At 33.1% G+C, this 11,306-nt stretch overlaps 1 pseudogene; it reads right to left on the bottom strand.

The window, feature by feature from the left end:
• Positions 1–288: 288 nt before the first annotated feature.
• On the bottom strand, positions 289–1,583 carry LOC149527856 (uncharacterized; annotated as a pseudogene).
• Positions 1,584–11,306: the final 9,723 nt, after the last annotated feature.

The following is an 11,306-nucleotide window of genomic DNA, read 5'->3' as shown; positions in this document are numbered from 1 at the left end:
CTAAAGAGAAAATGACTAAGAAAATCTTGAGAAAAAACCAAGAATCATAGATGCATCACCCATGTTTCCGTAATTCAGATGTAAATGATCTATATCATATCACAAGCATCATATTCTGCTCTATTATATATATTTTTGTTTCTCCCATCAATTTTTATTAAAAAATTGCTACTTGTTTTTAGTTGGCTTTTTGTATAGTCTACTAGTGAGTACAAAACTATAGGTGATTCCCATTCACAATAACAAACAATAGGATGAGAAAATGATATGACAAAGCCCATTATAGAATCATGTTTCTTTAGACTCTACATTTATTGGAACATCTTTTGTAAACAATACATGATAATGTTGGGGTACCAAAACATGAATTTCACCTCCATGAATGTCTGAAGAGCTCAAACTTGTTTCACTAGACAACCTACCAATAATGATTCTATTATTTTCCTCTACTGGAACATCAAGCATATCTAGCCCTTTATGAAGAGGAAAGACTTCTTGTGGAGATGAAGCATATTCAGGTCCTTCTTCAAGAGGAAACACTTGTTTTGAAGTTGAAGTTGGTACACTGAGCATATCAGCTCCTTCCTAAAGAGGAAACACTTGATGTAAAGATGAAGTTGTTACAAAGTCATGCATCTGCTGGAGTGTTATAATATGTGTAGTTGAATCCAAAGGAACAACTTTACTAGCATAGAGAAGTGAAGCTCTACAAGTTGGGCATGTAGTATTGTTTGCAAGCAAGTGATCAATGCACTCAAAGTGAAAGGCATGCCATCAGACATGTAACTTTTGCAATCTCTCATTCATCTCATAATCCCCTATAGAAACAAGACGTCTGTAACAGGAACATAGCAATGAGTTCTAATAAAGGATAAAAAAATTCTAGCAGCAAACATCACAATTTTCAACATTAATCATAAAAAAATCTTAATTCTACTTATGCAATCTAGTTGCTTGACATGTTCTTATGGCTCGTTCTTTTAGATGATTGGCATACCTAGGCACAATTACTACAATGAGGCAGGTACATGCCAATTGTAGTAAGTGTCACTGTGGTTGACCTTTTCTTTGCAATACATTGTTCAAGGACATGAAAAAGCCCAGTTCCTTTAACATTCAGATAGGAGAGAATCCTCATGGATTAGTGTTGACCTTGTTTCTCTTTCTTTATTTGAATAGTAAACATTGGATTGTCTTTGAGAATGTTATAATCTTTCTCTATTTGAATTGTATAAATTGTTATATATTTACATGCTTGTTAGATAAGACTATTTTTAGTTTTTAACTTAATGAAGCTAAGTTGATGCCCATTGTTTTATGTTTAAGAATGTTTTTCTAGCACATTTGGTAGATGTCATCATATTTGTGAATTTTAGAAGCACAATGTGTGAAGCGGAAGCTTCACGAAGATCAAGAATATTTTTCCAACACATTTGGTAGATGTCATTATATTTGTGGATTCTACATAATTTTTGAGGCAGCGGCTCCATGAATTCCACCTACATTGTACTGATTGCTTGTATTGAGGTTGGTGATGAACATTCATTTCCAAAACTTCCTCTCCGGTGTGTATTTGCATTCATATTCACGATATTGTAGATATGAAAGTATTGATTGCTACTAATCATCACTAAAGGTTATAGATTCAGTTGCCTCTTGCAATGGACCACATCTTGGTTCTCATTAAATTGTATCATCTACTCTGGTTCAACATTTACCATGTTGATGGGCTCTTTGTATATTGAGTTGTTTCACAGTCTATAAGACACAAAGGTACTTATGTACAACAAGAACACTCTCCACTCTCTTAGAGGTGAACCTGTCCATTTTAACAAATGTGTGAAGCTATAGGTCAATCGATTTCTCTTAGCAATAAAAAGAGCCATCATATAAGGAAAATGACATGTAGACATGGCTATTTTGGAGGCCCATATAGTAGCCAATAACTATTTGATATCCCATGCTAAAGTGGTCATGTCTATTTAGTATTTGTGATCAATAGTTACAGCCAGTGTGCCTACGGTAATTTTGATCCACATTACTCCTATCTTTGATGCTTCATGTAGATGACACATTTTTTGTGAAGGTCATAATGAGTCCCTTCCTAACCTCATCAACTTTGGTGGGAATAACTCTACTTGGTCTTTACACCTACCATTATGAGTTCACCATATATATGACCATCTTTAAAGGTTTATTCAGATTATCCCACCTTTGTTGAAAAATGGGTTGAAAATGCTTATAATTGAAAGCTCAACTGGGATATCTCTTATAAATAATTAACTTCATTTAGCCAAAAATATTATCAATACATTCATAGACCTCCCCAAGGCTAGGTTTGTTACAATCTCCACATTTGGTGACAAAAAAACTTGGGGATATAAATAATGTGATATATCTCACATCCAACCAAAACAAACCATTGGACACAATATTTTTTACCCTCTTTCTATGCCCTATCTTAGACTTTCTCTACCCCAACCTCTTCACACTTGTATCACATTCAGGAGTTTTTGGGATTAAGGATAATCTGCAATAGAACAAAGTATGAAACAAATTAGGTCTTAAGAGGTTTGAGGAATTACTTTCTATAAAAGGATTGAAACATCATTGAGAAGGTCGGATCGTTGAATTGGGTCTCAACTGGATAGAGGAATTACTTTCCCAAAAAGGATTGAAACACCATTGAGAAGGTTTGGTTGTTGTAAGTGAACATTTGCACTAACCTTGTGTTCACCACAAAGTTTGTGATCCATTCGATGTCACATTACTAGGGCTGACTTGCAGCTCCTAAAACATTTTAATATTAATAGGTAATAGTAAATACATATTATTAATAATAAAATGAATTTTATTGATAATAAAATTGACAATAAATTAGTAGATGAATTCTCATCACTATGGATCTATTGATGCTGTCCAAGTATATGAAAATGACTAAATGATAGTGACAAGGTGTGAATTTATTGTTTGTCATACTTCTAAACCTCATCTTAATATAAACTCTTGTTCACATTTTTGAGAATTATTGGTGCACCCTAGCTAGGAGCAAAGACAAAATCCTATCTTGCTTTAGATTTGCATGTTGAGTTAGTATCCAAATGGCACACTAGAAGATAGGTTATGAACTAGATTTAATGATTGCTTAATTTTTTCTTGAGAATAAGAAAAAATTTAGTGGGAGAACTGTCACATCCTTGAGGCTAAACTGCAGCTCCTAAAATGTTTAAATATTAACACGTAATAATAAATATATTCTAATAATAATATTACTAATAATTTAATGTATTTTTTCTCGGTTGACCAAGCTAAGGGCAACAATGATATATGTTAAAGCTAGCCAAAAAAATGTGCTATTAGTTGACCATACTTTGCCCTAGATAAGATGCCTATGCATACAATACAACAAATGAAATGGATTATCATCAGAAAATGTTAAATGGTAAGTATAAAAAGGTAGTGATAAGGATGCTTAAAAGAGAAACACTAAATTCTATATAAAAAGAAAAAATGGAAGATAAAGTGAACAATTATGGAGTGGTGAATCATCATTAAGACTACTGCAGCAATTATATTGTGAAGGGCTTCATTCAATTATAGGAAACGTTATTATTATTTTGAAAGGGCATCATTCTTTCAAGGGAGGTCTCTTTTCATAAGAGACATATGACATAAATGGTGATTGTAAATTGTGAGTAGGGGTGATTTTAGAAGATACATAAATATTGTAATTCAACATTGGAGATTATGCAGTTATGAAAGAGGAATAAGTAGAATTATGCATCAAATAAATCATATCTATCTACAATGATCTCATTTAGGCATAGATAATGTGAATGTTGCCTATTAATTGACATGAAGTATCGAGTCTTATAATAAGTAGCATGGTGGGTTCTGATGTAGGAGCATCCTACTTTTTAGTGCCAAAATAGGAATATTAAAATAGGGTATGAGCATCCATGTGGAAAGGAAATTAGATTCTGAATGTTTATTCTTGTGGAAAGATAAGTGTATAAGATGAAGATGAGGGACTAAAATGGTAGGAATATTCATAACATTGATAAGTAAAGGGGAAATAAAGGGGAAATGGGTCATGTTAAAGTGTTTCAACATTTTGTGATACTACAGAGAGTGAAAAAAATATCTAAAGGAAAAGAGAGCAATGCTAAAGAAAAATAAATGAGAAGGAGAAAATAGGAAGAGGTCATTAGTGGCAATGAGAAGTAAAATAATTAGTCATAATTGTACCGTCATTTAAAATAGTAATGATTAGAAACCTGAATGGAGAGAGGTAAAATTTCCATATGAGAAAAATAAGCATGAATCCTAACACAATATGAGTAGTGACCTAGACGACATATATCATACAATTCTTCATTCTTTGAAAGATGGTGCAATTTTTTCAAATAGCATTAGTAATGACATTAAAAATTGACTTAGTAAGAATAATATCAAATGCACTTCTAGCGGCATTAGTTGCATTGGCCACATCAATTGAAATGTTGGCCTTTTTCAATACTAGAGAATCAATTACACAATCTCTAGTCATGCCTGATATATGCTTCATCTCTTGAAGTCACTTTACTATATCATATTTATGTTTAGTAAATACCCCTGCAAACCCATCAACTTTCTTGATCAATTCATCAATAGGGAGAGTTGTAATAGTTTCGATCTTTAGGTCCACCAAGAAAAGTAGATTATGGGTACATATTTAAACTCATTTTGACCCTTTTCCAAGTTTCTTTGGAAATACCTATCTGATCCCCTATAATTATCTTCACATTGACACCTTGGTCAAGTGCTCAGAGAATTTTTTCAGCACTATTATGGTGACTAGGGTCAAACAGAGATAGAAAACCAATGAATTGTCGTAGATCTCTAGCACTCTTTCTTCTCTTTTCAAGTACTTTCTATCTAGCTACAACAAGAGATTGAAGTCCGCATTCAACAAATTTATCAAGTACTAAATGCATTGTATATTTATTATCTTAAGTGGATTTTGTGGAAAGCTTTGTTATATCCCAGATTATCTTGGGATATGAGAAGGCCTTGTACAAAAGAGGACCCTTCAATAGGAAAACTATTCCACCTGACTAGACAACAGGTTGTGCTTCCCCATTTGTCTTAAACATATAAGAACCACTTCCCTAGCTTAAGTAGACTCTAATATCTTCCTCTAAATCAATTGAGTCCCTGTCATTATATTGTGTAACATTTTTTACCAAGATATGCTTGACATCAAACATAAGTGTCTGGGACTTTTTTCACATATGCAAAATAAACTGTAATGTCAATCTGAGAAAATGTTTAAAATGTGAAGGTTATTTATAGATTAAAAAATTTAAAAAAAACAAGAAACAGTCATGCAAAAAAATTATTAAATCCCAATAAGAGGCTCCAATTTCCAATAAGAGGATCTAATCTTAGATCTCACAAATTACAATATGGCCTTCCCTAGATCCCCTTGAAGGTCTCCAACAAAATCTAGCTTGACCCTCTGAAAACTCCACTCATATCTGCAATGATCTTTTTCAATAGATGTGCTCAAATCTGGATTATACCTTTACAAGAAATTTACACCAAGTCTACTCAATCGTTAAAACATACACTAACATTATTTGCAAGAATTTCCCTTGGAATTATATTGATTTAGCCCTATAAATCTACTCATCAGTATGCTGATTCTCCTTCATAAATCTACTTTTCTCCTACTCTATCTCTGTTGCTAATCCTCTCTTGGAAGAGGAAGGATATGAAAATTGAATAAATGATCAAATGATCTCAAAATAGCCTTTGTTTATAATCCTTTTAGGTTGTATTTCACCATATTGTTGTAACCTTCAATCAGATTTAATCAACAAACAACTTGCTTTTTATTTATTTGATATATTTTGCCAAAGATGGGTGCACATCTTCCCTAAGATTACCAAATCAACTAATGATTATTTTTATATCAGATTTAATCATTCTTCAATAGAACATGGTCATCTCTCTTGGGAATTTAAAAATAGATTTAGAAATAAGATAAAACCTTTTTGTTAGGGTCAGTTTGTGAAAAGGCAAAGCATATGAACTTGTAACTAGGTAATATTCAAGTTTGTCCCTAATTTTCTATCTTAAGATTATATGTCACTGATTATGCTAGAGGCAGTTACCTTTAGTGGAGCATATTCAATCCAGATTTAGAAAAAAAAACAATATTATATTGAAGGTGATGAAGCCAAGTTGTAGTAAAAGAAAATGAAGTTGTCCAATGTTTCTATTAAGCTTTGAAGCTTCCAAATATAAATCATATTTTTCTTTTAAAAGGGGGACATTTATTGATTGGGTTGTCATTACATTAACTGTGTCCTTATATCCTTTAGTCGACTACCTCAGTGTTTTATGCAACATTGGCTATAATAGATGTCCCCTATTGATTTCCTTTGAAGATATAAACTGACATACGATGAGAATATTTGAGGCACTATTTTAATATGTAATATATTTTATATTCATTTACTCTTACTTCAATCTTGCAGTTGCTTGTTCAATCTTAATGATTTTTTTCATGCTGGACATCACATCTTTTCCCCCCTAGATATTCTCCTTCCTATGTTTTATTTTCTATTGTTCTAACTGGATTCAACATTATCCTTACCATTGGCTGAGATTTTTGAGATTTCTTGGAATGAGGTGTTTCGTAGTTTTTATGATATACACATGATTTGACATTTAAATATTTTTATGCCATAGTAATTTCCCTATGTGAATTGGATGAGATTTGATTAGAAATCAATGGTTGAAAGATGTAGAAAATGGTGGACAACCATTGCGACAATTTTGACCATCTGATTTGTTAGTTTAATTTCTCTACATCATTGTTTGAGCCACTTGATGACACTTTGGGAGCACTATTCCCATTAGATGGAGGACTTGGGAAGACTTTCCTATTGTCTTTTTTTCATTTACAAGAACCAATGGTGATTTAACTTGCCCCAACATGGGAATAATGTCCCTCTCTCTTGGCAGTGGAAAGAGAACTATGTAAATGCTCTACCAAAAGCTAAGATCCATTATACATGAAATTTTCTTTTAGTGGGAGGTGACTGCACTATAACCAAATAAATTATTCAAAGGATCAAATATTTATTTTCCATCCGGTTGTTGCAGCTCTATTCTATATTACACTATTTATTGAGTTTTTCAAAATTGGCCCTCCCAATTGCCTTCACCTATTGACAGCTAGCTGAAACCCCTAATCTGGTGTAGACATGAGAGATGCTTCTAAAGGTTGTGGAACTAGGCTTCAAAATTGCCCAATGTATTTTCTTGGAAATTAGAAAAGCCTTTTCAAAAAATGTAATGCCCCACAAAGGGATCTAAAGAATTAACCTAAAATTTCACTAAGTTTGGTAGCATTTAAAATAAAATTTAAAAAAAACATGAAAGCCAAACCATTTACAACATTCACGCAATAGCAGAAGCAATAGCAAACATTCAACTAAAAATAAACATAAACATACATAACAGGTTACATTCCTTAAGGATCCCAAGACATTGAGTCACATTTAATTTAATTAAAACCAAGACTAAGAACTACCACATCCACATGAAAGAATAATGAAAAGTCCATTGTTCATAATTTACATTTCTGAATGCTCAATCATCCATTGCACATGTCACATGGTATGAAAGACTTAAAAGAATATACATATGTGAAATAAAATATATCATCCTATTCTAATCGATGATGCAACAAAGTAAATTAAACCAAACACCATACATGATACATCATCATAGAAGATATAAACATCCATCATAAAAGATTACCATATGTCATAAAATACAATTAACTAAGTGCACGGTTCCTCCCAACCTTAAATAGCATCATTAGACCATCGTGGGTCCTAGGTAACATTCCAAATCATTAAAGAGAACATTGAAATTATCATAGTAGGGATGTCACTCCTAAAAAAATACTACATCATATGCAGAAAGTAATCTAACATGCAAAATAAAGCATAAGATAAGTAAACAACATCATCTATCACATGCTAATTATCAATATAATGATACATGTCCAACATCATAATCAAATAATAGAATGAAGATAGATTCCAACAAGGAATGCATCAGACATGGTGTCTTAGATGGATCTCAAATGATAAGAGTGATAAAGCACTACCACCCAACCACATGGAACCTAAATGGTCTAGTCCCACTGTGCTAAGGAGATAATCTCAAGTCTCAAAAATAGGATATCAAATCACATAGCACAAACACTTTGTAAGTCCAAGAATCCTAAAAGTATACTAACTCAAAGGTTTCAATCACAAATCAAGAATCATGTAAATCACCTTAGTCTTAAACAAACAACTGGAAAGCATCAAAAGATAATCCACTATACTCACATCAATTTGCCACAAGTCACTGGAAAGCACCAAGAAGACCATCATAATATTCACAACAGTTCTTTACGAGAAACTAAAAGGCATTAAATGATAATTAGTAAGCATCTCATTGGATCTAGGTGACGCTCACAGGGGTGAAGCACTGAGACTTCTCGGGAGGTCACCCATCCCAATACTACTCCAGCCTGAGCTTGCTTAACTAAAAGGGTACGCTGATTAAATGGATCTCAAATGATAAGAGTGATAAAGCACTAGCACCTGACCATGTGAAACCTAAATGGTCAACTCCCACCATGCTAAGGAGATAATCTCAAGTCCCAAAAATAGGATATCAAATCACATAGCACAAACACTTTCTAAGTCCAAGAATCCTAAAAGTATACTAACTCAAAGGTTTCAATCACAAACCAACATCTAATTCCAAAGGCACAACAATAAGTACACCACTAGAGGTACACAAAATCTATAGAGGAGACTCATGCTACATACTAGAGAGTGTCATCACATGGCTGCTTGAGTTATGCTGGACTAGTCTCTCATTAGACCTCGGACCCTCAAGCATTGAGTTACCCTAGACTGGTTACTTTGAACCCCAAACCCTCAATGTGGCACATGTGGAAACCAAAAATGCCTCTCAAGAAGAAGAGGCACTCATCCCATTCCCATCCTTAGTCTATACAAGCACTCAAGGAATGGGTGGATCAAATATCTCTAACTTATATTTTTAGTGTGTTTCCCCCCATTAATTTTAATCACTAGATTATTACTTATTACATAACTTGCATTAGGTTACCTTGGTACTAACCACTTTGGGCCCCGGACCCCTATGCAAGCCACTCCCATAGTCATGTACCTAAACAACCTCTCCTAAGAACATAAATCCACAATTGTGTCCCATACCACAACACTCATAAAGATCAAACTCGGTTCCTTAATAGGCAACCTAATAATAAGATGGTTCTCCCATCCAAGAACACATAAAAGCTCCACAAAATAAATCTCATAAATATAATCTCCAATATGAATCACAATATCCATTGGTTCTTAACAAGCAACCAAAAGGTATCTCAAAGTAATACTAATCGAAGACTCCAAAAATGGTTATGTCAAGTATCTCATAATCATACACCTCAGCTTCACACAAGAAGATTGGAAAGAAATAAAAATTAGTAAATACAAACATCTCATAGAGCATGCCATCACATTACCATGTTTTGGTTTTTAAAAGAATCGAGACCAAATAACATCAACATGCCATCACATTCGCATAACTCCCAAGCCTTTGGTAAACATCCTAACTAGTCAACACTCTAGGACCACCCAAACCCCAAACATGGATATCATAAAGAACAAGATACAAACACATATTTTAGTTTACTTTTGCAATCACATGGTTAAGCCAAATATGAGGTTTCAGTTTTTGTTTCAAGTATACTTCAATTGTATAAGATTCTATGTTTAATTTCCAGGTCAACGTAGAATTATCCCTCCTTTGTTTTAAAGCAATTTTCTAAAATAGTCAAAGATAATTATTAACTTATTTAAATCGTTGAACTAGTTCCCATTGACTTTTAGATAAAATCATTCACATTATTCAAAACATAATACTTATCAACTTTCTAATAATTAGTTTACAATTTCCTTTAAACACTTCAAGGATAGTAATCCTCATTGATTTTAAGTAAATCAATCTCATTAGTAATTCAATTATTTAATTTCACTTATTAATATCTCTTTTCTTTTAATTTTCCCTCATTTAAAATTCCATTTACTTAAATTGACTAACAATTAATTACACTTCTTCTACTATTAACTAATCTTAATTAAATTTGATTTAATTAGATTAGATAATAAATCATATAAAACTAATGCATATTAATAAGATTCTACTTTTATTCAAACCCAAACCCAAATCAATTTCCAAATTTTGATTAGAAATGTCTTAGATCTATGTTGATTTAGTTTTTAATTCATTCCATGCTCTGATAGATTATTTTTGTGAAGTTTAAGCACAAAGAACTCTTGGTTATGGAAAATGGTGGAATGATTGTCATTGAATAAAACAATCCCAGTACGAGGGCCATATCTCCCTAATGAACTATTGGATCAAGCCAAATTTGAAATATGTTGAAGAGGGCCAAGTTGCACCAAATTTTGCTAGAGCGATCGAATAAATTTGGTCTAGATAAAAAGTTATGTATGTCTGAGTTTGGGTCTATGTAAGGGGAAGCAACAGGGCAGTTTGTGATGAATTTGCTTTATAAATAAAACTAGGGTTTCGTAATGTTTCTTTGCAACCAAATAAAGATTAACATACATATCTAGATTCCAATTTTAAGATTGAAGATTCATTCATGGAGCATATTCAGACACATATAATAGACACGATGAAGATAGGAAGAGAAAGAGTGCAAATGGAATATGCGAAAATCACGAGTGCACCTAGATACTGATGCTAATTTGCTATGCCTCAGAAGTTCATAGAAAAATCCCTTCCTTCTCCAAAATTTTCCATTCCTCCAGGAATCAACCAACCGAAACCCTCAAGTGACTAGAAGTGTTTGTAGAAGCATATGAGCATGTAGAAGCATATGAGCTTCTCAAATGCATGTAAGCTTCTTGTCCATACACACTAGGAGAGCCTCTATTTAAAGCCCTCTAAGATGCATCTAGAATGTGTCTAGAAAGAACTAGGAGATAAGCATGACAACTAAGCATGAGTCTTTTCCAACCTTCTAGATGAGTCACAAGGTTGTAGACACAATGTGCTTAATTTGTGCGCTAACTCCTGTGTTGTTGACAACACGTGTATAATTAGAGTGCAAACTCTTGTGTTGTCAACATGACAACTCTCAAGAGCTCACATACTCCTATGGGAATAAATATTAAAATAATGCACATTAATTTATT

This window comes from Cupressus sempervirens, unplaced genomic scaffold (assembly GCF_028749045.1).
Source record: "Cupressus sempervirens isolate cs-2001-9-10 unplaced genomic scaffold, ASM2874904v1 CseChr00s100001_01, whole genome shotgun sequence".
Lineage (NCBI taxonomy): Eukaryota > Viridiplantae > Streptophyta > Pinopsida > Cupressales > Cupressaceae > Cupressus > Cupressus sempervirens.
This window is presented reverse-complemented; position numbering and strand designations above follow the sequence as displayed.